This window comes from Chrysochloris asiatica, unplaced genomic scaffold, assembly GCF_000296735.1.
Source record: "Chrysochloris asiatica unplaced genomic scaffold, ChrAsi1.0 scaffold00013, whole genome shotgun sequence".
NCBI lineage: Eukaryota > Metazoa > Chordata > Mammalia > Afrosoricida > Chrysochloridae > Chrysochloris > Chrysochloris asiatica.
In genome coordinates this window covers 23,480,975-23,503,076 of record NW_006408531.1, presented here as the reverse complement: position 1 = coordinate 23,503,076, position 22,102 = coordinate 23,480,975, and the positions used below count along the sequence as shown (strand labels likewise).

General features: G+C 40.4%; 1 protein-coding gene across 1 annotated transcript in view; it reads right to left on the bottom strand.

Annotated features, from left to right (window-relative positions):
• The window catches only part of SAMD3 (sterile alpha motif domain containing 3), a 91,225-nt gene that overhangs the window by 60,149 nt on the left and 8,974 nt on the right, over window positions 1-22,102 (bottom strand).

Sequence of the window (22,102 nt, the reverse complement as noted above, 5' to 3'; positions counted from 1 at the left end):
AGCAATCCAATAGTTGTTCCAAAACAGATTTATTTGTTTTTCTGGTAGTCCATGATACTTTCAACATTCTTCTCCAACACCATGATTCAAATGCATTGATTTTTCTAAGGTCTTTCTTATTCATTGTCCAACTTTCACAATACATCAGAGGCAATTGAAAATGCCATGGCTTGGGTTAGGTGTACCTTAGTCCTCAAACTGACATCTTTGCATTTTCAAGAGGCTTTTGCAACAGATTTGCCTAATGCAGTATGTCCTTTGATTTCTTGACTGCTGCTTTTATGAGCATTGATTGTGGATCAAAGCAAAGTGAAATCTTTGAAAACTTCAATTCTCTTCTCTGCTTGTCATGATTATATTTGTTATGTGTGAGTTTTTGTTTGTTTGTTTCATTTTGTGTCTTCTTTACATTGAGGTGCAATCCGTACTGAAGACTGTAGTCTCTGATCTTCATCAGTAAGTATTTCAAGTCCTCTTCTCTTTCAGCAAGCATGGTTGTGGCATCTGCATATCACAAGTTGTTAATGAGACTTCCTCCAATGCTGATGCCATATTCTTCTTCATACAACTGAGCTTCTTGGACTATTTGCTCTGCATACAGACTGAAGGGTATGGTGAGAGGATGCAACCTGGCAAACAACTTTCCTGATGTGAAACCATTCAATATCTCCTTGTACTGTTCCAATGACTGCTTCTTGGTCTATGTACAGGTTCCTCATGGTATCAATTAAGTGTTCTGGAATATCCATTCTTTGCAATACTATCCATAGTTTATTATGATCCACAGAGTAAAATATCTTTGCATAATCAATAAAACACAAGTAAACATCTTTCTGGAATTCTCTGCTTTCAGCAAAGATGCATCTGATGCAAGCAATAAGATCCCTCATTTCCTGTCTTCTTCTGAACCCAGCTTGAATTTCTGACAGCTCCCTGTTGATGTACTGTTGTCACTATTTTATAATGACCTTCAGAAAAATTTTACTTGCATTTGATATTAATTATATTGTTTGATGGTTCTCCAGTCCTATGCAAAAGGGTATAAGAGAAATTTTTGGGGTGATGAAACTGTTCATAGATGATTGTGGCGATGGTTTCACAACCATATAATTTGCTAAAATTAATAGCTGTAGCCTGTCCTATTGTGGCACTGTTGGATAACCACTGGACTGCTTACTGCAAGTTAAGCAGTTCAAACCCACCAGCTGCTCCTTGGAAATACTAAACAGGGTTCTATGAGTAGGAACTGTCTGGGCAGCACTTATCAACAGCAACAACAAATGGACATGTTTTATGTTATGTAACTTAGAGCTCAGTAAGGTTGTTGACAAAATTAAATATCAGAACCACTTTAAAACCTTAAGCATTTTTGAGTAAGTATGTAAAAATAAGAAGAACCTATAATAAAAATACTAGGTGGCTTTTAATCATTTCACTAACAGGATTGATTCAAGGAATAGAGGCAAACCAGAGTAGACTAAAAAAAAAGACAGATTTCCTATAATAACCTAAGTAAGTTAAATTCTACAACCATGGGGTCTTGGTGGTGGTGGCTGTCTACCACTGAATCAATTCTGACTCTGTGTAGACTTTATTTACAGGAGCAGAAAGCCGTATCTTCTTTCTCCTGTGGAGCAGAAAGCCTCATTTTTCTCCCATGGAGCTAGTGGACTTGAACAGCTGACTTTGAAGTTAGCAGGCCAATGCTTAACCTATTATGATACCAAGGTTGCTTAGTGGTTCCCCCCAAAAACATACTGATGAGTTTTGAAAAGGCCAAAATGCCCTTAGAATCTTAGGTTGCATTTATAAGAATGCATGAGCAATAGTGGAATGTTGTTGTTAGGCGCCATTGAGGAGTCGGTACCGACTCATAGCAACCCTATGAACAGCAGAACGAAACACTGCCTGATCCTGGGCTAGGAGAATAAAAAAGCACTCTTCTTATGATAAACTCCTTCTCTTTTCCCCTTTGGCAGTTACTTCATCCATGGTGAAATTATGTTCTGGCTAAAATAAGGACACAAATAATTAGAATTTGATTCAATAGAGCTACATGCTGTCTTATTTCAGTCAAAATTATTTTTCATATCGAATGAATTTCATTTCTTCAAACAGTATTTATCAGGGATCTACGCACTACTGATTGGTGACCATGGGTGGTAAAAACCGTTAATGTTCTTGTCTACTAACCAAAAGGTTAGAGGTTCAAGTTCACTCAGAAGTACTGCAGAAGAAAGGGCTATCGTGACCTACTTCCAAAGAAATCAGCCACTGAAAACCCTATGGAGCAAACTTCTACTCTGACACACATGAGATTGTCATGAATCAGAATCGGCTCGAGGACAACTTTATATATGTTGTTGTTGTTATGTAGCGTGGAGTCGGTATATATACCAATTACTCTTCTATAATCCCTACCTCATTCAACTTTCTATTATCTTGGGTATTTTACTTCACGCAGTCAAATCATCTCTTTCTTACCTACTTAGGTCACAGATTATGAAGTAATATGGGTTTTGTTTGGCCGTACTTTGTGCCTTCCCTGGGATTTTAAAAGACGTTAAGCTAGGTTTCAGTACAAGAGCTTAGCATCTATCTCTTTTTCCCCAGCAAGTTTCAAGTAGTTAAAAGTTAGCGGCATACTCCCTGCAGATTTTGAAGCTGCCATCTCTTACACAGCTAATAGCGTCATCTCTTTCTTTGTTGTTGTTGTGAAGTGCCGTCAAGTCGGTTCCGACCCCTAGTGACCCTGTATAGGGTTTTCGAGGAGCAGCTGGTGAGCTTGAACTGCCGACTTTGCAGTTCAAATGGCTTTGCAGTCTGGCGCATTAGCCCACAGCGCCATACCAGGACATTTCTTAGATACCAATAAATAACTTCAATAATCCAATGCCATAAAATAGGGTTTGGTATAACTTTTACCATATTGTTCTAGAGTTTTCCCTTATATATATGTCTCTTCTATGCATTGTGTTATGGTAGAGGCTCTATAACACCACAAAACCAAACCCTATATCATGTTTCTGAGACTGTACATCTTTATAAGAGCAGACAGCCTCATCTTTCTCTCATGGATCGTTGGGTGGGTTTGAACTGCTTACCTTGGGACTAGCAGCCCAATATCTAACACACAGTGTCATCAGGGCTCCTTAGGGACTGTCATTGTCATTGTTGTTAAGTGCCATCCGACTCATGTTGTTGTTGTTGTTGTTATGTGCCGTAAAGTCGGTTCCAACTTATAGAGACCCTGCACAGGGTTTCCAAGGCTGTAAATTTTTACGGGAGCAGAAAGCCCCATCTTTCTCTGGCGGAACAGCTGGTAGTTTCGAACTGCTGACTCATAGCAACCCTGTATAGGGTTTCCAAGGAGCATTTGACAAGTTTGAACCACCAACCTTATGGTTCAAATCAACCTTGCAGTCCAGTGCTTTATCCTCCAGTGCCACACCTATAGAACATGGTATTCTTCTTTGAATTATTTTTTAACTTTTTATTGTGAATTGATTAAAGATTTACAGCGGTTACAAATCAGGCTGCTAACCTCAAGGTCGGCAGTTCAAATATACCAGCGATTCTGCGGGAGAAAGATGAGGCGTTCTGCTCCCGTAAAGATTTACAGCCTCGGAAACCCTGTGAGTCACTATGAGTCGGAAAGGACTCCATGGTACCTAACAACAACAATATACTTTGCTTCATTTCAATAAATCACAATCCCTCCACCCCCATGAAACATCTTTCTTCCCCTATGTGATACTTATTTCCATTCCAGCCTTTGTTCCAACCCTTCTGAACTTTTCCCTTAGGTAAATGCTGCCCTTTAGCTATTGAACGGTAGACTACTCCCAGTGAGCATATTTTACTAGTGTTCTTACGTATTGCCTTCCCCATCATCCAGTTTGACACATGTCTACTCTCTAACCAATGGATTACTCTCAGCATGTATTTACTGTTTCTACCAAAAACCCAGACCACAGCTAGACACATACAGACTCTATCAAAGTCAGATACTCCATCTTACTCTGAATAGAGTCATTTGGCAAAATAAAAGGAATCAAATTTTCCTTTTGATTACATAAACAATTTAACAAGGCATTTTAGAAGTAACAAGAATCAAAACTATACATAATAATGCAAACAAAAACAAGTATTACACACGAAAATGATTCACTGAAAATTAAAAATACAATCTAATTTGAAAGCAGTTGACTACAAGCAAAACCATTTCCTACTCATTAAATTAAAAAATATATATATTTGCTGTGAGATTAAGATTATTCATAATAGCATTATTAAACTGTAGTTGGGCAGAGAACCAGTTACAGTCTTCCTATTGTCAGAAGGGACCAGTCGCTGGAGAAGGATATCATGTTTGGTAAGGTGGAGGGTCAGAGGAAAAGAGGAAGACCCCCAGCATGATGGACTGACAAAGTGGCAGCATCAATGGGCTCAAGCGTGGCAACAATTGTGAGGTTGGCCCAGGACTGGGCAGTGTTTCATTCTGTTGTGCATAGAGGGTTGCTATGAGTCGGTACCAACTCGATGGCACCTAACAACAACGTAAATAACGGAGAAAAGAACACACTGCCAAACTAAAAAAGCATTAATACTTCTGTACCCATGTCAGAGCCAGCCCTCTCAACCAAACTGTGGTCACCAAAACATCACACCTCTAATCCAACAATCACAGCTTTTAAAAGCAAGTTAATTCCTCTGATTGACCATGGACTAAATCAATGAATTGGAGTCCATTAAGCACACAATTCAAAAGTAGAGTTTGTATTTGTAATAAAGGGACACTAATGGTTATGAGTTGGGCTGCTAAACTCAAGATTAGCAGCTCAAAACTACCAGCCCTTCCATGGGAGAAAGATGGGGCTTTCTGCTCCCATAAAGATTTACAGCCTTGGAAACCCTGTACAGGACGGCTATGAGCCAGACCCAAATCCACACCACCACCAACATCAAAAATAGGTCTATTAGTTTCGCTCATATGACCCAAGAGTAAATAGACAAAGGTTTACGAAACAGACTAAATGCTTTAGAGAAAGGAAGATGGCTTAAGGGAAATAAGATCCAATATATCCAGATTACATTCCCAACTAAGGTTATTCATGGTATAAGTAGATTTGTGTTATCTTTCAGTAATCCAGAACTTGATTGGAACTTAATCCAACAGCATTTTGGGAGGTTGTGGAACAATATACACTTGTCTGTGGATATTCATCAGCTACATGCTCAAGTAATTCTCAAAGTGAGCACTGAGTGGCTACTAATTTGCTACCCCTGCTAGAGAGTAAGATCCCCTAAGAACTTGATTGAACCTCAGCATAGTGATCCTGCTTGGTCACCTTAGAGCAGGTGGTGGGCTGGCAACATCTTGCGTATGGGGTCCCCAGCCGATCTCCTCCCTCCCTGCCTTCCTCAGATGGTGGCTGTTTATGCTGGACGTGTGGCCAGAGATGGGTAAGGATCACGTGGAACCTCGGCAACTTAAGACAGAGCCATTGCCATGCTGCAATGAGTTTCAATGACTGGTAAGACTGAGGAATTCGCACTGACCGCCTAAGACGGGCAGTGTCCCTTAAACAAACAATAAATAAGGAGGAATCTGATGCAGACCGTGCAGACCCGGTCAGAAGGTCAAGCCCCTGTGGGCCCAAGCGTTGTTGACCGTCCAAACCATAGGCTCTGAGGATCAGACTTTAGCTACCTAGTAGACATAGCAAACTGTCCCTCATCTGATTATTCAGTAATGCTTGTTAGTAATCTCATACATGAGCCCTGGATATCCACAGACAAATGTAAAAACCTTCCCTAAAAGCTGAGACTGTAAATTCCAAAAAGGCAAGTCCCCCCGCATCCAAAAAAAAAAAGCTAAAGAGGATAGAGAGAAACACTGTTAACTGATGATATATGGAGGGGATAATAATCAATGTAATGAAACAAGCTATATGAATGGTTGAATGTGAAGCTGATGATGTGCCCTGTAAACTTTCACTCAATCCAAAATAAAAACATTTAATTAAAAAAAAAAAAAAACAGGTCTAGGTGAACACCAGCTCTAGAAGCGAAAATGTCAATGCACAAAAGAACCGAAATTGAGCCCTGGTAGGGAGATGCAGAAGCTACACTAACACAGACTATTGTTTCATCTCCAGTGTATAACATCGCTTGGCAGAATTAATGTGCAATGATTTTTGCCAACTGGAAAAAATCGGAGTCGGACTGGACTGACTTTGATTTGCTCTAGGTAAAGTTTAGAATATTTAATTGACTCCTTATTGCATTCTTTACCCTGGTAAACCTCCTGTTTATGCTCCAAATGTCCAACATATCACTCCTTCCTGCTTTTCCTTAGACTGGCATATTGATTTCTTTCCATTTACTCCTTAGAAACTGCTTGCGTAAAAGCAAATTCCTGGTCTTTTTTTTTCTTCACAACTCTTGCATCATTTCTACAGGCAGGCCCTGAATTACCTACCAAGTTCCAATTTACAACTCCCAGAAAAACAAGCCACTGCCATCAATTCGATTCCAACTCACTAAAATCCACATAGCACATTAAGTGTGTGTTTAGTTTCCCTTTTAGTCTAAGCTCATGTCAAGCCCGCTTCCCTCGATGAAGACTCCCCTACTTTCCCAGCCTTGCTGTCTTCTTTGTCCAATCCCCGCGTACTGCCTGATTCAACCATGGCCCAATGGGTATTCAAATACTTGCTGGCTATTGTCTCTAATTTCTGTCTTCACTGACAGAAATGTGAACATATGACTTTTTAAACTTTCTTTCAGTCTTTGTTGAGTTGAAACAATTTATAGCGAAAGTGTTAAAGAAAGATTCAGGAATGTTGACAGATTTAAACATTAAACGGAACATTTTATAACAGGTAAATTTAGTCTCAACTTCCATTAATCTGCATTTTTACACATATAAATGCCATCTTTTGAAAGGAGAGTTTCCTTTTATTAGAAACACCCTATCCATGGCAAAGGATCCACTGACTTGCAAAACATCAAGTCAATATGTTAGTGAAAAGAAGTTCTTCACAGCAAAACGTTCCTTGTTCTAGTTGAGTAAAATGGTATCACTTTCTGATCCCCCAGGAAAAGAGCAAGGACCAAGCAGAACCCTTTGCTGTGAAGAACAGCCATTCTGCCTCATAGGCTTCATCTTGGCATCTGAATTATCACCAATGGCACACAACTCTCCCCACTGGAAGAGAAACCTTGACAAAGGTTTTGCGTTCCAGGGACCAAACTGAAAGATTTTGTCCCAAGCCACTCTATTCTGTGATTACTGTTTTCATTTTAGTCTTTCCACACGCAGGTTTACAGACTTACTTCATATACTGAAAATGATCTTAATCAGGACCCAGTTTTATGTTAACAAATATGAAATTGAATAGTATGTGGCCACATCAACACTGAAAAGCTTAAATGTTTCTGGAACATATAAAAAGAAATGGAATAAAACTAGAAGATGTTTTAAAGTCAGTTTATAAAGCTTGTTGTCATCTTGTTAGAAATGAATTCGATGTCACATAAGACACTTGGTGAGACTAAATTACCTTGGCAAAGTAAAATTTTACTCCTGCAAGAGGGTGCGTGCACATAGCTGTACATACACGAATAGGCTAGCAAGCACACCGAGTGGGCAGTCCACTCCCTGACGCGAGTCTCAAGGCTGTGTCTCACCCTATTGGCTAGGGTTTTGACCCTTATCCAGTTGGCTAGTTCAAATTTTTAAGGCGCACATGCACATTCCTACTTTACGAAAAGAAGAGAACGATCATAGTCTTTGCTCCAGGAAGTAGTTTAAGGAAAAAGAAAGTTATCTATCATAAATTCCTTACTCCAGGAAGTGGTTTAAAGAAAAAGAAAGTGACTATAAATTCTTTACTCACTTCAGGAAGTAACCAAAGAAAAACAGACAGATCATAAAGTCTTTACTTCAGGAAATAAAAAAAGTTACCCGAATATAATAAAAAGGATTATAATTTTTTTTCCACAATCTTGCCCTAGGAAAGACATGGATATTATGATACAGAGCTTCAAAATCAGGACTAAACTTTGCATACTCTACCTAATCACAAGTAGGGTATAAATGTGTCTGGGTTTCCTGTGTCAGTTACCTAGGCTTACCTTTGCCTTACATTGGTAAGAATTTGTACTGTTAATAGTACAAAATAAACACGATGTTTTCAAATGCTCAACAAGAGACAAATGCCAGTGAGCAAGCATCGATTTCAACTCTGAAAATATTGAACAATATCATTTTAAGACTAGGACGGAAGTGTTGGTTTTTTGATGGTACTGAGGAAGCATGCTTCTGTTGGCTCCACATTCTCAGCATTTCGATGTTTCCTTTTAGCTTATGGTTCATAGCTCTGGATGTTCACATCTGCCAATCTATGTCTGATATTTCAATAGTAATTTAATTTCTGAAATGCATATGTGGAACACATGCGAACATATAATCACACACAAAACACATGCGGACATACAGTCACACACAAAAAGCTTATAGCATCAGACACATTAGACAGACAAATGCCTCCTAAACCCTCATTGTTCTGGACTGCCACTTCGAGATGCAAGGACCTAGGAGCCTTTGGGGTCCCAAATAATCATGAAAACAAAGCACAATTAATTTCTATTTTCCTTGATTCTCTAATTCTCTCTGCATTGACGGAGATGCAGGCACATGACCTTTACCTTCAAGATTTACACTTACTAATATGACAGCCACATCACCATTATCTTGTGAAGGTATCTGAGTCCTCTTTGTTCCTGGATTGTCATTTTATTTTATTGTGGCTCCTCCCCCCATGGCTCCTCCCAGATCTCACTTTACCATTGCTGTTGTCAAGTGCCTTCGAGTCGGTTCTGACCCATAGCGACCCTGTACAGGGTTTCCGAGGGTGTAAATCTTTACAGGAGTAGAAAGCCTCATCTTTCTCCTATGGAGCGCCTGGTAGTTTCGAACCGCTGACCTTAAGGTTCGCAGCCCGATTCGTAACTACTACCCTACCAGAGCTTTATTAATAAATAATAAGAAATCGTAACACTTCATTTGTTGCAACATGATTCAGTACTATGATTTTGTAGTTTTTGTTGTTGTTAGGTACCACTGAGTGTATTCTGACTCAGTAACCTACTGCACAATTTTGTAGTTTAGAATTCCCTTTCCACTGCCACACTTAAAATGTTATTTCTCAAACCTGGTCCACAGTACTGGTTTTAGGTACCTTATGAGATAAAATAAGGAGCTCTGGTAGCATAGTGGTTACGAATCAGGCTATGAAATGCAAGGTCAACAGTTCGAAACTACCAGCTGTTCTGCGGAAGAAAGATGAGGCGTTCTGCTCCCGTAAAGATTTACAGCCTCGGAAACCCTGTACAGGGTCACTATGAGTCGGAACCGACTCCACGGCACACAGCCACCACCACCATGAAATAAAATCTTCAGCAATTTGGTCTTTCATGAGTTTTGCATCAACACAGACTGTGATATGATAGTACCTTCACAAATGAAGCTTCATAAGAATCATAGCCTTCCATCTGAAGGGAGTCAAGTAACCTACCTAATTTATCACCAACAATCACAGTAAGGGAACCTTGGGGCTGTTGTAGGATAAGCACTGGACTGCTAACCATAAGGTCAGCCGTTCAAACCCACCAGCTACTCCACAGGAGAAAAATGAGGCTTTTTGTCCCAGTAAAGATTTACAGCCTCGGGAACCGTATACAGGGTCTCTATGAGTCAGAATTGACTTGAAGGCAGTGTATTTGGTTTAGTTCGGATCACAGAAAAGGAGCCCTGGGTTAGTACAGTAGGCTAGCCATTGGGCTGGCAAACAAAAGGTCAGCAATTTAAGCTCACCAACCACTCTGTGGGAGAAAGAAAAGCGAGTCTGCTTCTGAAGATGTGTAACCTTGGAAACCCTATGGAGCAGTTTTACATGGCCCTATAGCTCTGGTTGCGTAGTGGTTACGAATCGGGCTGCGAACCTTAAGGTCAGCAGTTCGAAACTACCAGCTGCTCCGCGGGAGAAAGATGAGGCTTTCTACTCCCGTAAGGATTTACACCCTCGGAAACCCTGTGCAGGGTCGCTATGGGTCGGAACCGACTTGAAGGCACTTAACAACAACAACAACAACATAGGGTTGCTATGAGTTAGAATCAACTTGACAGCAGTGAGGTTTTATCACAGTAAATGAGTAAGGGAGACCAAAGAAGACATGATGCATTTGAATTATGTTGCTGGCAAAAAATATTAAATATACAATATACTGTCAGAAGAATGAGCAAACTTGTCTTAGAGGTACAGCCAGAATGCCCCTTAGAAGGAAGAATGGCAAGACTTCTTTTTAGGTACTTTGAACATGTTTTCAGAAGGGACGAGTCCTAGAAAGGAGTATCAGGCCAGGGAAAGTTGAGGGTCAGTGTAGGAGAGAATGACTCTCAAGATGGATGAACATGGAGACTGTGTCAAGGAGTTCAACCATAGCAAAAATTACGAAGATGGCGCAAAACCAAACAGCATTGCATTCTGTTAAATATTTCAACTCATGGCACCACTGCAGTTACAGAATACAACTGTCCCATGGGTTTTCCAAGGCTGGAATCTTTTTTTTTTTTTTTTTTTTTTTTTTTGGGGGGGGGGGTGGTTAGCTTGTTTATTACCCCTCTCACAATTGGCTACTCCTTGAGAACACACCTGTCCATGCATATCTTTTTTTTTTAATGTTTCATTGTGAATTATGTGATAGTTTACAGGGGAGAACATTAGTTTTACATTCATCCTATGGTATATCGTTTCATTGCCATGGTTACAATCTCCTCCATGCATCATCAACCAACCAAAAGGTATACCCTACAAGCCTGTCCCCTGGTTGTCAGCACACAGCCCCTCTCCCTTTCTGGGTCTAAAGTCCCCAGCTGCTCCATCTCTCCACATCATCGTCTCTGCCTCCATCTCTGAAGTCATTGCTTCTCTGGGTAGGGTCCCGCTCTCCGCTCTTCTCTCTTGATGGTCCTAGGGACTTCTGCTCCTGGACTGCAAAGTCAACCACTCCCCTCCTTGCTACAAAATGTCTACCTTTACATTTCCAACCCTCACAAACAATCCTGATAACAATTATTCACTATTGTATCACAAGAGACCTACCCACATCTCCTTTCATCAGCCCTGCCCAGAGAGATTGGATACTGCTCAGTGGAGATTCTACCTTCCTCCACACCCTCTGGATCTAGGCTCCCTCTTGAAAGCTTGTAAGCCACTCACTTCTTGCCTTTGTAGCCCCCCCACTTTGGGTAGCCAATGTCCAAGTTGCCCATTCCTGTCTACCCAAGGCTGTAATCTTAATGGAGTTAGACTGCTACATTGCTCTGCCATGGAGTGGCTGAAGGGTTTGAACTGTTAACCTTTCAGTTACCAGCCAAGTACTTAATCACTGAGTTACCAGGGCTCTATTATAGGTTGTTGTTATTAAGTGCCTTTGAGTCAGTTACAACTCATAGCAACCCTATAGAGTGTTTCCAAGGAGCAGCTGCTGAGTTTGAACTGCCAACCTTGTGGTTCAAAGTCCAGTGCTGATCCTACAGTGCTACATCAGGATCATAGTAGATAAGGGCATTCTGTCCTGGCTCACTGCGAAATGCAGAAAACTGGACTCATTAAACAAATATGATAAGGCTCTTTTCTTAAGTGGTTCTACTATTTATTATTCAGGTTGTCTCCTGCTGAGGATTATATAGAATGTTACTAATATATACCATGGACTATAGTAGTAAGAGGAGTCCAGGTATGGCGCTGTGGGATAATGCGCTGGACTGCAAAGTCAGTTTGAACCACAAAGTCGGCGGTTCAAACTCACCAGCTGCTCCTTCGAAACCCTATACAGGGTTGCTCTGAGTCAGAAAGACTTGATGGCGCTTAACAACAACTCAGTAATAAGAAGAAACCCTAGCTTTAACAGAACAGATTTCCTCTTTGTTTAAAAATCAAATTCAGTTTTACAGACTAATCTTTTGAATATCTCCTTCATAATACGCTATTTTGGACATGGCATCACCAAAACCAGAAATAGAGTAAAAAGTTTACCACCTTTTCAAAACCCCCATCCTCCTTCACATTAACTAATCAACAAGTCCTAGTAATCTTATATTTAAATACCCTTCTCACATCCAATACCAAGGTCTCAGTTCAGGCCCTCATGATCTTTTGCTTAAAATTTACTCTAGCATCCTGTTGGGTCTTCTTCCTCCTCTGATTTAATTTTTCCCAATTTGTTCTCCACATGTCACTTGTTGGGGAAAAAAGAAGCACAATTGACCACATCACTTCGTTGCTTGAAGCTCTTTGATTATTCCCCACGACTATATCGGTGGTTCTCGGCTCATATGATGCATTTCACTCCTGTTAAACTCTAAAAAACACTGATGCCTGATGCCTGGGTTCCCCCTGCTCTCCTCACCAGGTATTCATTTTAGTTTAGTGTTTTGTTACTCAAAGTAAATCTCTAAAATGGCACTGTCATTACTTGGTGGATTGGTGGAGATGTAGACTTTCAGGCCCTATATCTGACACATTACATCAGAACTTACATTTTAATAAGATTCCCAGGTAAGTTCTTAATACATAAAATTACATAAATCCGGTATGTTGTCAAGGTTAATAAGTACTGCCCTGCTAATTTGATAGTATAAAAGGTTCCCCCTTTCATCTGTAACAGTATCTAGCTCACCGTTTCTCACCAGGAACTCCATGTTCTGTTTCTTTCTCTCCCATAACAAAATGTTTACTCATATCTCCTTTAATTTCCCATGCAGTGAATGTCCTTTAATCTTCCCTCCATTCTTCTTTAGGTGAATTTCCAATCATCTTTCAAAATCCTCCCGTTCAGTACAAGGGTGCTTCAAAAATTTCATGAAAAAGTTCACATTATCTTTTAATTTTATTTTTTTCACAAACTTTTTGAAACTCCCTAATACTTGTGAACTTCTCCAGAGTCAATCTCCATACTCATTTCTCTGAAAGTCTTATTTCTCCCTCCTGGTGACTCTGTGGGTTTGACATTGGGATGCTAAATGTAAAGTTGACAATTCAAAACCACCAGCCTCTCCACTTAAGAAAGCTGTTGTTTTCTGCTGCAGCAAAGACTTAGAGCCTCAGACACCCAATGGAGCAGTTCTGCTCTGTCCTGTAAGATCCCTAGGAGTCAGATCGACTTGATCATGGTGGGTTTGGGTATTGGTTTATTGGGCTGAAACAGAGACATAATAGATTGGAAATTGAGCTTACATTGGGTCTCTCTGAATTCAAATGTTAGAGTTAATGGAAATGGTTAGAAGTCAGAGAGTTGTTTATCAGTCATATCCACTTATACCCAATTTCCCATGATTCTGCAGATCCTCTCTGACTGGACTCAAAGATACTCTCCACTGAGGCAGGTTAAATTCTAGCTCAGTGAGGTGATATTCTTTTTTTTTTTTTTTTGGGGGGGGGGGTCTCTGCTCAAAGGACTTGGACTTCCCTGAAAATGCATCCCCCTGTTTACTAAGACACACATAGCACTCATTCTATCCGTTCCTCACTTTTGTTTTGTATTATTAATCTTCATTATAACCTTTAAAATACTAATGTAATGCCATCCTTATGTGTTATTTTTCTTCCCTGTTAGGATGTGAGCTCCATGAAATAGGAGTCTTGAGAGTCTTCCCTCATCAATATATCATCAGTGCCTAACACATAGGATGCACTCAGTTGAACAAATCCTGGATTTGGTAAGAAATCTTTAAATAAGTATTTCCTAAGGTGTTTCTCATAATGTCATAGATGATACACAATGAACATTTCGAGTTAGACAAAATTAGACTTGATTTTTAATGTATACTGAAAGTAACTAATCAGGGACTAAAGTTAATGTGTAGTATTTCCAAAACATGGACCCTTAGTTTGGAGTGTTCTATACACCCAAGTGTTGAGAGGTGGTGGGAGACTTCACTGTGAGAGATCCTCATTGCTCCACTGACCTGAGATGTAGTATCAAAACGTAGTTCATCACTCATGGTGCCCTTTGTGTTACATGAAAGGAAAAATGCATTAAGCAGAACATAAAATGTTTAAACACCTGTTCTTTCATGTCGTGAACATCTGTTGACCACTTACTCAGTCAGGCACTGCAAAGGCCCTGACTGGTCCTGACTACCCCAGAGCTCTTAGACTGCAAAGATGTAGACATACCGGAAGTAAGAAGACGAATCACACATCCATAGGAACTTGTATTAATGGATAAGGAAATTGGCTGGCACATGTCTTTTGAGCATTCTCTGTGTTAATTGCTGGGTTAAGATGCATACATAATTGTGTAATCTTTTATCTGAACTATGTGTGTTATTGTGCACATAAAGATTATGTTAAAAGTATTAAGGATCAACCTGTTGAAATCTTGTCTATTTAGTGAACATGAGCAGAAGGAATAAGAGCATTCATTGTAGAAGATAAACAAACAAACAAACAAATTATCATTAAAATAATTTTTAAATATGCATGAAACCATGACTAATGTATAATTATACTCACAGGCATAAGCAAAACATCGGCTCACATATATTTAAAGCTTTAGTGACGCATTTTAAAAATAACATTTAGGAAACTACTGCCTGTTTATCAGATTTCATGCCTCATTAGGTACTGAAAGAGAAAACACTCATTTCAAGTAGTATAGATAAAAAATCAAGTGCAGCTTTGCAAAGAAAAGCTTTCCCCAAAGAATATCCATCACAAGCTAAAGATAAACCCTTCATAATCCCTCCCCTAAGAAAGGGCATTTTCAAAAATTCAGGAAAGAACTCATATCACCTGTCATCCAAGAAAACTGTGATGTGTCAGAGAACACTAGTATTTTTTTGTGGAATGCCAAGTTCATCCGCTGGAACACACACACCTCATTTTCATTATTGCTAGAAACTTTTCAAAATCTAAAGTCAGGTAAACTTGCAGGCTAAAAACCTTTTTTATTTCATCTGCAAATAATCTGGATGGAAGACGTGTGTTCAGCTATGGATGTTAGCAGTTGTTGCTGTTGTTAAGTGCCGTCGAGTCGATTCTGACCCATAGTGACCCAGTATAGGGTTTCCAAGGAGCAGCTGGTGAGCTTGAACCACCAACCTTGCAGTTCAAACGGCTTTGCAGTCTGGCGCATTAACCCACAGCACCACACCAGGACTCCATGGATGTTAGCAGGGATGGTTGGGTGTTCATTGTAATTGTAAAAAAACTTTAACCTCTCTCATAGGCTTAAAATGATTCATCTCAGAAACAAGAGTGGGGGTGGGGAGGGGGATCTTACTACCATCAAAGAGAAAGAACCAGGAGTGGAGCACATTCTTTGGATCCTGAGATCCCCTGCACTTGGAGACTCCTCAACCCAAGGATGGATAGCCGTGAGGAGGAATGGCAGAGGAGCAGCAGTAGCAGAACCAAGAACCAGAGCAGGAGACTGAGCAGTGGACTTCCCAGCCCACCAATCAAGTAAAGCTGAGTGATATTGGACAAAAACTTGCTTCTAGAGTGGGGTGTCTAATGGCACTTAAGTGGGGAAGCTAGGTTTGCTGACTCACAGGTTTATGGTAGAGTGGTGTGTCCTCTGGGCATTTATCAGTGGCTGGCTGGAACTACTGTGCCCTGAGCATTTTCTGATCCTGTATTTGTAGCCTGTGGAGTCCTAGTGTGGGTTGGCAGGATAAAGAAGGGATAGAAAGGTCAGTTTGAACAACAAGGTCGGTAGTTCAAATCCACCAGCTGCTTCTCAGAAACCCTATACAGAGTTGCTATGAGTTGGAAGTGACTCGATGGCACTCAACAGCAACAATGACCCCTTTTAAGCCCTATAACTCTGAGTGTGATGTCTGAGTACTGCATGACCATTGCAATGAATTACTGCACCCCCTAAAAAGCAGAGTGTTGTGGGAGGGATGGTTGGGTGTTCATTTTTTGTCAGCATTATAGGATAAGCACTGGACTGTTTACCACAAGGTTGGCAGTTCAAACCCTACAGCCACTCCTTGGAAACTCTGTACAGGCCTACTCAGAACTGACTTGACAGTACTTAACAACAACAATTTATATGAAATATTTAAAATTGTCAAATGCATACAGACAGAAAGTAAATTAGTGTTTATCATAAACTGAGGGGAATGGAGAAGGAAAACTACTCCTTAATTGACACAGAGTTTCTGTTTGGGGTAATGAGAAAGTTTTCAAAATCAATAAAGTGGTGATGGTTGCAAAACATCATGAATGGAATTATACCATTGGAATGCACACTTGAAAATGGACAGATTTTATGTTGTATGTTCGAGGGTAGTCAAAAAGTATCCATGCTCTGTGGATTTATTTTAATTAACTTTTAGAAAACACAAATACATCATTTTTAGACATAATCTCCTTGCTTTTTTTTTTAATGTTTTATTGTGAATTATGTGATAGTTTACATGGGAGAACATTAGTTTTACATTCATTCTATCGTATATCGTCTCATTGCCATGGTTAAAATCCCCTCCATGCAATTCTTCCCCTAGGTCTTCAGCACACAGTTGCTCTCCCTCTCCCTCTCTGGATCTAAAGTCTCCAGCTGCTCCATCACTCCACATCATCATCTCTGTCTCCATTTCAGGCATTACTGCTTCTCTGGGTAGGGTCCCGCTCTCTGCTCTTCTCCCTTGATGGTCCTAGGGACCTCCGCTCCTAGACTGAAAAGTTAATCACTCCCCTCCTTGCTATAAAACATCTACCTTTACATTTCCGACCCTCACAAACAGTCCTGATAACAATTATTCACTATTGTATCACAAGAGACCCGTCTGTATTTCATTGCATCAGCTCCGCCTAGTCAGATTGAATACTACTCACCGGAGAATCTTCTTGCTTTGTAATATACTTTGTCTGTCTGTCAACAAGCTTTCATATTTCCTTATTTTAAAATGTCTTAGGCTGAACTGTGAGCCACGAATGGACTGCTGTCTTCACTTCTTCATCAGAGGTGAATCTCCGTCCTCACAGGGCTGCTCTCAGAGAACCAAACAGGTGAAAGTCCAAAGAAGCAAGATCAGGACTATAGGGAGGATGTTTTAAAACCTCAAAGCAAAATTTTTGCAGAGTGTCAACAGTGTGGGCAGAGGTATGCAGATGAGCATTGTCATACAAGATCACAATGTCCTTGCATAGCAGTCCTCTATGTTTAATCTGAAGTTTAGGCTTCAACTCCTTCATTGAGCATCTCACTGTAATGAGCACTGTTCATTGTTGGACTTTTCTCATGATAGTGTTTCAATACTGGCCCTTGAGAATCCCAGAAAACTGTAAGCATCAATTTTCAAGCTGATGGTTGACATTTTGTTTGTTTGTTTGTTTTTAAGTTTTTATTGTGACTATAGTGATAGTTTACATGGGAGAACACCGGTTTTACACTCATTCTATTGTATTTCATTTCACTGCAATGATTACAATCCCCTCTGTGCATCACCATTTAACAATATTTGCTTGTATTCCCTCTGATTTTTTTTTCCCTTGATGTAAATCAAAACACTCAGTAATATATAATAATTTAAACAATCAAAGGGCATATTCTGCAAGCCTGTATCCTGGCTGCCAGCACACAGCCTTTCCCTCTCCATGAGTCTAGAGTCCTCAGCTGCTCTCTGTCTCTCCATGTTATCGTTTCTGCCTCCATCTCTGGTGTCACTGCTTCTCTGGATAAGGTCCCACAGTCCGCTCATGTTCTTCTCCCTTGATGGTCCAAAGGTCCTCTGTTCCTGGATTTTAAGATTAACTACTCTCCCTTTTTGTTACAAAACTTCTACCTTTACAGTTGTGACAATTGCAATTACTCATGATAACAATTACTCACTACTGAATCATGAGAATCTTATCTCCATCTCTTTTTACCAGACCCATCTAGACAGAATGAAAAAAAATTATTCAGTGGGGATTCTACCTTCCATTGCACATTCCGAAACTAAACTCCCTCTTGAAAACTTGTAAGCATGTCACTTCATGCCTTTATAGCCCCCCATTTAAGTAGCCAATGTCTAAGTTCCCCCTTCCTATCAAGCCTGTATACAGAAGTGATAGGATTAATCCTTGATGTGAAGACTCCTTCCTTCTCAGTTGGTATTTTGAGCTACTACATCCATAAATATTGGTCAAGTTCATCAAACTGTAGCAATTTCCACTTGTTTCCTTTCTCTGATGGTTGACTTTTGACATTTTTCTTGGTCCGTGATTCAGGGTGTGTCCATTCTGTACTCTTCTGTTTAGTCTCAGGCTCACAGTGATGAATACATGTCTCATCACCAGTAATGATTTTTTAAAAAAGAAACCTACCTTTCTTCAATGTCAGTCCAAATTTTGTTTGCAGATGTCCAAGCACTTCTATTTATGCTCTTCCATGAGTTGTTTGATAAGCAACTTGCACAAACTTTTTTGAAACCCAAGTCTGCTGTGGATTATTTCATAGGCGGAGCCATGGCTGATTTGCAAATGATTTGCCACATAATCCACTGTCACTCATCTATCTATTCGACAGAATTATTACACATGCATGGTCAACGTTGTCATGAGCAGTAGACATGGATGGGTGTTTTCATAGAATAATAGTGTAGATAAATTTTGACTCACTCTCACATTTTACCACACAAAAAAAGTGATCTCATTTGAACCTTATTTAGTTGGTGCTCCCATTCTCCACTGAACAAAGACCACTTTGTTGACAAGTAGAGAAATCATATAACCCAGGTTTGTGAAATCCCAAAGACTATACACTGTTCTGCTAACTCTTCTTGCTTCTTGAAACTAGTTGGCTTCATGAAAGCCTTGTAAACACCTTCAACTTTCTAGATTGTTTTTTGTGAGTGGCTTATAAACTCTTCGAGTTTATAAATTGATTATTTATGATTGACTGTATCAAAAGTTCTAAGAGGAAATTGATACCCTTTAAAATGTTTACTCCGGCTTTCTGAAAATATATTCAGACTTGAAGATAGCCTCATCTTTCTCCTGTGGAGTGTCTGGTGGTTTGAAACCACCAAACTTGTGGTTAGCAGCACAATGCTTACCCAACAGTGCCACCAGGGTTCATTCATGCCTTCTTAGTTCAATTTAAAATCCTGGTGTGGCACTGTATGATAAGCACTGGACCATAAGTTTGATTTGAACTGCAAGGTTGCTGGTTCAGTTCCACCAACTGCTCCACAGAAACCCTATACAGGGTCATTATGAGTTGGAACCAACTCGTCAGCACTAAACAACTTTGGATCCCTGTGTTCCAGTGGCTGTGCCAAATGCTGGGTTTACTATGATATAAAACGCATGGTCTTTGTCCTTGAATCGCTTACACACTATCAAGTGATCAGTTTCAAAAAATATTTATGGGGCAGAACAAGAAATTGTGTGCCTTGGCCAGAACTGCCTATTGGGAAAGCTAACTAGAAGGCCCTTTCCTTGAAAGTCACATTTACAAACAAAAGGAAAAATACAGCCCACTTTGCAAAGTGTAGTGTGTTGTTCTGTTAGGTGCCGTTGCATAAATTTCAACTCATAGCGAACCTACGCACAACAGAACAGAAAACTACCTGATCCTGTGCCATCCTCAAAATCGTTACTATGCTTGAACCCATTGCTGCTGCCACTGTGCCAATCCATCTCATTGGGTGTCTTTCTTTTTTGTTGACCTTCCACTTACCAATCATCATATCCTTCTTCAGGGACTTATCCCTCCTGATAATATGTCCAAAGTATGAAAACCCTATACAGGGTCGCTATGAATTGCAACTAACTCGCCAACACTTAGCAACATAAGACATAGTAGAACTACTCTTTTGGGGTTTCTGAGACTGTAAATCTTTACAGAAGCACACAGCCTCAACTTTCTCCTGCAGAACAGATGGTGGGTTTGAACCTCCAACTTTGCAGTTAGCAGCCCAACTTTTAACCTACTGTACCACCAGAGATCCTTTTACAACCATTATTGCTGTTGTTATTGTAAGCTGTCGAGATGTTCCAACTCACAGTCCCACTATAGGCTTTCCAAGAGTAGCTGGTGCATTTGAATTGCAGACCGTGTGGTTATTGGCTCCATACTTATCTTGGTAGTTATAATCACAAAGGAGAATAACAAGTGTTGCCAAGGATGTGGACAAATCAAAAACCTCATACACTGCTGGTGGGAATGTAAAATGGTATGGCTACTTTGGAAAACAGTCTGGCAGTTCCTCAAAATGTTACGCATAGAACCATGTGACGGATAAATTGTACCCCACCTCAAGTATGTGTCAGTTTGAGAGGACCATGATTCTCGTGGGTTGGCAGTTATGTAATGTAGTGGTTATGTGATGATCCCCCATTGAAGGTGGTCTTCAATATACTTAGTACCATCATAACTCCTGGAGTCCTGGTGTGACACTTTAGGACAAGCACTGGACAGTTAACCACAAGGTCTGTGGTTCACATACACTAGCTGCTCCTCAATAACCATACACAGTCACTATGAGTTGGAACTCCTGGTGTGGCGGTGTGGGTTAATGTGTCAGACTGCAAAGCCATTTGAACTGCAAGGTCGGCGGTTCAAACTCACCAGCTGCTCCTTGGAAACCCTATATAGGGTCACTATGGGTCGGAATCGACTCTATGGCACTTAACAATGAGTCGGAACTGACATATTGATAATTAACAACATCACAACATCTAAGCCTTGTCAGAGAGTTTCCCAGGGGTGTGGCCTGTAACACCTCTTATCTTATAAGAGATAAGAGAGACAAGTGAGCACAACAGGGGCCTATTACCACCAAGTAAGAGGACCCAAGAGCGGGGCATTTGGACCTGTTGTTGTTGTTAAGAGCCACTGAGTAGGTTCTGACCCATAGTGGCCCTGAATATGATTTCCAAGGATTGGCTGGTTGAGTTTGAACCACTGACCTTGAAGTTCAAACTGGCCTTATGGTCAAATGATTCTCCTACAGTACCACACAGTTAAATAATAGTAATAATAATAATAATAATAAAAGATAGTATATTTAAAGAAAAGCATTTGCTCTCATTAGTTGTTGAAAACACTATGCCTTTGAGTGATGTTGTGAGTCATGCGGGTTGGGTGACTGTGAAATGCTGTAAAGGGGACTATGAGTCCGGGGCCATATGACTTTGTCTGAACTTCGCTCTTCTTTGTTGTATTTCTAACTCTATAATTATCCTTTGTCTCAACATAACTTATCGTGAACTACTATGCCATCTAAAAGCTAACATAGGGGTCTAGAGCAAGATGGTGAAGTAAGCAGAATCGCTGAGCTGACCCTTTACAACAAAGACATGACAGACCAAGTGAAATAGATACAGGTGGTGATGCTGGAATTCTGAGCATCAGAGGATATGGCAGAGAGGTGGGTTGAGTGCCAACTGGAAGAGGAAGCTGAACAGCAGCAGTGAGAACGAAGGAAAATGAGCGGACTCTGGGCTGGGGTAGGAGTACTAGTGTGGCGCTGTGGGTTAATGCACTGGAATGCAAGGTTGGTTTGAACTGCAAGGTTGGTTGTTTAAGTTCACCAGCCATCTCTTGGAAACCCTACACAGGGTTGCTATGAGTCAGAACCACTTGACAACACTTAACAACAACAACCTGGGCTGGAGTAATGCAGCCTGGCCATTTTGTACTTTTGTGAGTTGACACTGTACCCTATGGGCACAAGATGTGACTGGAGGCTTGCTGCAAAGGGGTGCAATTCTCTGTTGTTCCCATGCCCTCTGGGTAGGCGGGATCATGAACAGTCTCAGTGGTTAGTGGTACTCCTTTGTGGTCAGCCTTTGAGCTACCTAAAGTCAGGTTCCTAGCATAATGCCCCAATTTCTGGAGGCTCATGAACCCATCTTGAACTACACTACACAAACAATTAATAAAGAACTAATTATGTTCACATTTCTGTTCTCTACAACATCCATCTACAATATTTCAAGAGATATCATATGAACAAGAGCCAATGATACTCAGAGAGGAAGTCCAAAGTGCATTGAAAGAAATGGCAAAGAACAAGGCACCAGGAATT